General features: G+C 35.0%; 1 long non-coding RNA gene across 1 annotated transcript; it reads left to right on the forward strand.

The window, feature by feature from the left end:
- Positions 1–2,057: 2,057 nt before the first annotated feature.
- Positions 2,058–2,820, forward strand: LOC130591910 (uncharacterized). The gene is made up of 2 exons (XR_008969853.1): positions 2,058–2,111; positions 2,613–2,820. It is a non-coding gene; the product is annotated as an uncharacterized LOC130591910 (long non-coding RNA).
- The last annotated feature ends 4,193 nt before the right edge of the window (positions 2,821–7,013 follow it).

The raw sequence follows: 7,013 nt of genomic DNA on the forward strand, positions 1-7,013 counted from the left end.
TTATTTGAAAAACTTAAAAATCAAAGAATATTATGAAAGTTTGAAAAATGAAAATTATCTAATTAATTTAGAGATTTCACACTTGAAGGAGTTTGTCCCTTTCTGAGTTCCTTTGATATAAGATCAACCCTTTGAAAGGATACAGATCTGAGATTGAAAATTTGAATAAAGAAAAAATTTTTAAAGGAACAGATCTGTAATCTTAAAAAGGAACTGGTTGTCGCAAGGAACAGAGGCAAAACATGGTGTTCCTAAGTGGATTGAGAAACCACAGACCAAAGAAAAGAAGGTCTTGGTTTTGAAAACTACAAGAAAAGGAACAAGACAAAGAAATATGTTGATCTACCTAGTGATAAATTTTGTATGTATTGTGGAAAGGTAGGTCATTACATAAATCAATGTCAACTAAAATCTGAGATGATTGGCAAAAATGTGAATAAGTAAAAAAAAATGGGTTGTCAAAATCAAGTCCTAGTCAAGAACAGGAACCCACGAAAAATGGGTTCCTACAACTAACAATAGTTGATTTTTGCAGGTTGGAGTGAGGGGGAACAACACTGGTATCTGATAGTGGTTGTTCCAAGCACATGACAGGAGACAAAACTAAGTTTCTCTCACTCACAACCTATGAAGGTGGAAGTGTAACATTTGGTGACAATAAGAAAGGTAACATAGTTGCCATGGGCAAGGTTGGTAAGTCACTTCTACACTCCATTGAGAATGTATTTTTAGTTGAAGGTGTAATAGCCTATTTTTTAAGAGCATTTATTTAAAAGCTAATTATAATTATTAAGTTAATTATATTTCGGATACTTTAATTATTTCTGAGTTGGAGTATGACATGTGTTATAATATATTTATTTATTTAATTTTATGAGACTATTATTATTATTTAATATTTTTGTGTGAAATTAATTGAGTGGTATTTGCCAGAATTTAAAGCCAAAGTCGATTTTCCATTTCATTTATCATAGTTGGTTATTTTTGGAAGATAAACCCAACCCCCCCTATTGTCGGTCAAAAATTGGTAAACCCAAATCCCTTAAACCCCTCCTCTCTCTCCCGTGTCTTCTACTCCCAAAACCCCAACCCCAAAACCCAGTTCTCTCTCTCCTTTTGTTCTCGTCGGAACCCAAGCTCGTCGGAGCCTCGGCTCGTCTCGCCGCCGCGAGCCAACGACATTACTATTCTCGTTTTCTCTCTCTCTCCTCTATTTTGTCGTTGTTGTTATTGATGCTCTTCGCCGCCTCCTTCGCCGGAGCTGCGTGTCTCCCTACTCACATCTTTCTCCTCTGTTCGTGTCCTGCTATCGCGGCGCTGCTCGCGTGCCACCGCGGTGCTGTTGTTGTTGCTTGTGGTTGATCGGTGCTGCCGTTGTTGCTTGCGGTTGGTCGGTGCTGCTACTGTAAGCATTTCTAAGTCTCTCCTTTCGTTGCTGCTGTTTGTTATTTGTTGATGTTGTGGTGGTGATGTTGTGGTGGTTATTGTTGAGTTGTTGTTGGTAGTTTTGTTCTTGAATTGTTGATGCTGTTGTTATGTTGTTGGGGTAGTTATTGTTGTTGTTGCTCTGTTGTTTGTTGTTGTTGCGGTGGTGTTGTTATTGTTGTTGCGGTGCTGTTGTTATTATTGTTGTTGTTGTGGAGTTGTGTGGTGGTCGTGGTGAAGTGTTGTATTATTGTTGTTCTGTTATTGTGGTGGTTTATTAGTTTTAAGTGATGGGTAAGTTTGTAGGTAAATCTGAAAGTTAATATAAGATGATGTCTTTTAGAAGTAGTTTTGTGTGGTTTCCTATTCAAGGATATTATATGGTAGTCGTATGGTTGTTGTTGTTGTAGTTATTGGAGTCATGTGTTGGATGTTAAGTTTAAGAGTTATAAAATGAATTTCATTAGATTTTATTTCGGGATTTAGTTTGATCGGTGTAGTACGTTGTTTTAAGAAAGGTTGATTAGATTAGATTAGTTTCTTTTATTGAGATTTTGTGATAATGGTTTTAGTAATTAGTTATATTTGTTATTGAGGTTATGGATTGTTAGGAGTTCAAGAGAGTTGGAGTTGTGGAATTCTCAAAGTCTTTATATGTCGGAGCTACGGAATGGATCGCGTATGAGGTAACTTTTATGTTCAGTAAAATCATTTACTCATGCCCATGTGTCTGTGGATTTCTATGTTTTGTTTTTGATAAATATGTTCGTACTATGGCCATAGTTATGAATGTGATGTTATGAGTTAATTCTGGAAATGTTATTTGATGAATATGAATACGAAAACTGTTTTGCTGGCTTAGTTTATGAACTGAAAATAGAAAGTGGGCAATGTATGGGTGGAGGACGGTTACTTCTTTTGACCTAATATGGTCGGCTACGCTCCATAACGAACCTTGGGGGTAGTATTGCTGGGCTCCATAACGAACCTTGGAGGCAGCGTTTGTCCTTTGTCCAATGCCCGTCCTTGCCACTGCTTTGTTTAAGAGAGTGAGCTATGCCAGCGTTGTAACGATATGAAAACGATTTGAGAAATAAAATATTTATAACGGGCTGAAGTAAAGGTTACGAGTTTTCCACTCATTTTTGGAATTTTGTTTGTTTTGTATTTCTCCCCTTAATTTGCAGGTTTGATATTCAGAGCTCGGAATTCGAAGTGGAGCAAGATCAAGGTGTCATAGTGGCTTAAGGATTAAGCTTGTATTTTAGATAGTTGGTTTGAGAAAAGTTATTTATATTTCATTGTGTATATTATTTGGGAATTTACTCGAGATATTGGTGTATTTAAGGATATTTTTCCGCTGCGAAGTAATTTATTTAAGAGTTAATTATTGTTTATGGATCTTAAGTGCGTTTAGTTAGCAGCTCGGAAGAGCGAGCTGTTACAGAAGGTCTAGAACATAATCTATTGAGTATTTCCCAATTATGTGACAAGGGAAATATTGTAAAATTTAATGACGAAAAATGCTTGATCATCAACATTAAAACTAAGAAGGTTATATTGGAAGGAACAAGGAAAGGGAACACATATATTGTGGATCTTGACCTTGTTCCCAAGTCAACTTAACCTGTCTTAGTGTTATTGAAGATGATTCACTTCTTTGGCACAAGCGTCTAGTACATGCTAGCTTTTCATTACTTGAAAAACTTAGATCTTGTTTTAGGATTACCATCCATAAAATTTCATATTGATCAAGTTTGTGATGCATGTGCACGAGGTAAGCATGTTAGATCCTCTTCCAAGTCTAAAACGATGTAAGTACCACTAAACCATTAGAATTAATTCATATGGACTTATGTGGACCATGAGAATTCAAAGTAGAAGTGGAAAGAGGTATGTATTAGTTATTGTAGATGACTACTCTAGGTATACTTGGGTTATTTTTCTCCTAGTAAAGATGAACTTATGATGAGTTCCTTGTCTTTGCTAAAAGAGTTCAACATTGAGTGGTCATAAAATAATGCACATTAGATCAGATCATGGCAAAGAATTGAAATTATAAATTTGATGACTTAAGCAGAGATAATGGCCTAGATCATAATTTTTCTGCCCCTAGAACACACAACAAAATGGTGTTGTAGAAAGGAAAAATAGAACTTTGGAGGAAATGTCTAGAACCATGTTAATTGCTAGTGAGCTTCCAAGGAACTTTTGGGCTGAAGCTGTTAATACTGCTTGTCACATAATTAACTGTGTCATGATGAGACCTATCATTAACAAAACTCCTTATGAACTTTATTTTGGAAAGAAACCCATATCACTATTTTAGAACATTTGGTGCAAATGTTTTGTGCATAATAATGGAAAAGATAATCTTGGAAAATTTGATGCAAGGAGTGATGAAGCAATATTTTAGGATATCTCACACATAGTAAAGCTTATAGAGTATATAACAAAAGAACTATGTGTGTTGAAGAAAGTATTCACTAATCTTTGATGAATCTGACAAATACAATCCAAGCATACAGGTTGATGACTATGAGATTGGGTTGGTACGACCAAGGGAGAAAAATGCAAATTCAAATGAAGAAGAAGAAGAAGTAAAAGAGGAAAGGAACGAAAGAAATGGAGATAATCACATCAATGATGATCCTATTCCTCAAGGAGAAGAAGATGTTCCTGTTCCTCAAATGAAGGAAACAGAGTCACCATGGGTAACAGAGGACACTCAAGGAACTCATGAGGAACAACATGTTCCTATAAGAGAGTTTCAACCAAAACCTTGGAGAACAACAAAAGTCACATCCAATGGAACTCATAATCAGCGACATATCCAAAGGTACGCAAACTAGATCTCAGTTAAGGAATTTTGTGCATTTCATGCGTTCCTATCAATGATGGAACCAAGAAATCATGAAGAAGCCTAACTGACTCTGATTGGATTACTGCATGCAAGCTGAATTAAATGAGTTTGAAAGAAACAAGGTATGGCATCTAGTTCCCTCATTAAACAACAAAAAGTAATTGGCTTAAAATGGGTGTTTAGAAATAAACTAGATGAATATGGAACCATTGTCAGGAACAAAGCTAGACTTGTAGTAAAAGGTTATAATCAACAAGAAGGAATAGATTATGAAGAAACCTTTGCTCCTGTAGCTAGATTAGAAGCCATTAGAATTTTAATTGCATTTGCTGCTTACATGGGATTTAAATTATATCAAATGGATGTTAAGTGTGCATTTCTAAATGGCTATCTAAATGAAGATGTATATGTTGAACAACCCCCAGGCTTTGAAAATAATCTCCCAAATCATGTCTAAAAGCTTGATAAAGCTCTTTATGGGTTAAAACAAGCACCTAGATCATGGTATGAGAGATTATCAAGTTCCTTTTAGAAAACAATTTTAAAAGAGTAAAGGTTGATAAAACCTTGTTTTTAAAATCTAAAGGAACTGACATTTTACTTGTTCAAATATATGTTGATGACATCATATTCGGAGCTCAAATGAAACATTTGCAAAGAATTCTCAACTCATGAGTAATGAATTTGAAATGAGTATGATGGGTGAGTTAAATTTCTTTCTTGGACTACAAATCAAACAAACTGAAAAGGAATAATTGTTCACCAACAAAAATACATAAAGGAACTATTAAAGAAATATGGCCTCGAAAAATCAAAGATAAATCACACTCCTATGGGAACTTCAACTAGATTAGATGAAGACTCCATAGGAACAAGTGTTGATCAAACAAAATATAGAGGAATGATTGGTTCACTTTTGTATCTAACTGCTAGTCGTCCAGACATAGCTTTCAGTGTTGGTTTGTGTGCTAGATTTCAAGCAAATCCAAAAGAGTCTCATCTAACTGGCGTGAAGAGAATTCTTAGATATCTTAAAGGAACAGATGATCTTGGACTCTACTATCCAAGAAGTGATACATTTGAGCTAAAAGGATATGCAGATGCAGATTATGCTGGAGATCTTGTAAATAGGAAAAGCACCTCAGGTATGGACAATTCCTTAGTCATAGTTTAGTTTCTTGGAGTACCAAGAAACAAAACACGTTGCTTTATCCACTGCTGAAGCAGAATATGTAGCAGCGCTGCATGTTGCTCTCAAATGCTTTGGATAAAACAACAACTTAGTGACTATGGAATAAACTTTGATTGTGTTCCTATTTATTGTGATAATACTAGTGCTATTAGTATTTCTAAAGATCCAGTGCATCATTCAGAGTTAAACATATACATATCAGACATCACTTTTAAAGAAAATGTTGAAAAAGGTTTGATTAAACTTGAGTTTTGTCAAACTGAGAATCAGATTGCTGATATCTAACTAAGCCTTTACAAAGAGATAGATATGAAAAATTAAGGCTTGAGTTAGGTTAATAAAAATTAAGTGATTGTTCCTATTCATTCCCCCTGTTTGAATAATTTGAGTGACTTTGTGTGCTAAAAATAATTGTGTTTAATTGCCTAAGACCATTGCAAATTGGAATGTTAAAAACATAAACATGAATTCAAAGGAATTAAACAACTCACAAATGTCACATAATACTCCCCTTACTGTTCCTAAGGTAAAGAAACATGCATGATATGAAGAACATTGATATGTAGCATTAGTTGTTCCTATAGCACAAGTTCCTTAGCATTTATTTTTTTCTTCAAAAATTAAAAATCATAAAAATTCCGAAAAATCCCAAAAATAAGGAATCAGATTTAATTAAATCTTGATTTCATTTATCTTTTTTTCTTTTCTTTTTTTCTTTTATTTCTTTACGCGTGTAACACTTCATTGTTACATGCATCTGATCTCCTTCCCTTATTTATTTCATCTTTCTAAAAATCGTGTTCCTTAGACTCTTCATCTTCGCCATTGACAAACCTCCTCACACCTCTTCAGAAACCATAAAACCCCAACCTTACTTCACAACATGGCAAAAACCTCACGCAATTCACCATTTCCAATCTCAAAATCTCCCAAAACCTCTAAAATGGAAAACACCCCTTCTCATACGAAAACCCTAGCACCCGAACAAGGTCAAGAAATACCCATAGAAGAGCAAAAATTAGAATCTCCAAGAAGTAGTGTGAGAAGAAGGAAATTAATAGGGGAGGATGATGAAGAAGAATCCCCAGAACAAACTCGGGGGGAAGAAGAAGTAACCCCTGTTCCTTCCAAAGGAACTGCTCCTTCTTCATCCAGGAAACGAGTTGAACGAAGTGAGTCAAGGTATGTGTTAGGTTTCTGTGTAGATTTAGAATGGGCAAAAGAGGTGAAATTTAATGAATTAACAGATATTCTAAAGGAACAGGGTATGAAATACCTCTTTGAATATGCATTTAACAATGCGCTAGTTCCTTTAACAATGGATGAATTATGTGCGAATTTTACCAACACTGATGGTATTTGCACAACTAAAGTAAGGGGAAGAAATAAAATTTACTCAAGAAACTTGGCCAAGATTTGGGAAGTTCCTTGCAAAGGAAAGATTTGTTTTTAAAAGGAAAGGAACTGTTTCCTTTCCCTAATTTTCCCAAGACAAATTGTTAACTTTTGGGGAACTGCTGGTCAGAACAAATA

This window comes from Beta vulgaris, chromosome 6 (assembly GCF_026745355.1).
Source record: "Beta vulgaris subsp. vulgaris cultivar EL10 chromosome 6, EL10.2, whole genome shotgun sequence".
In the NCBI taxonomy this organism is placed as follows: domain Eukaryota; kingdom Viridiplantae; phylum Streptophyta; class Magnoliopsida; order Caryophyllales; family Amaranthaceae; genus Beta; species Beta vulgaris.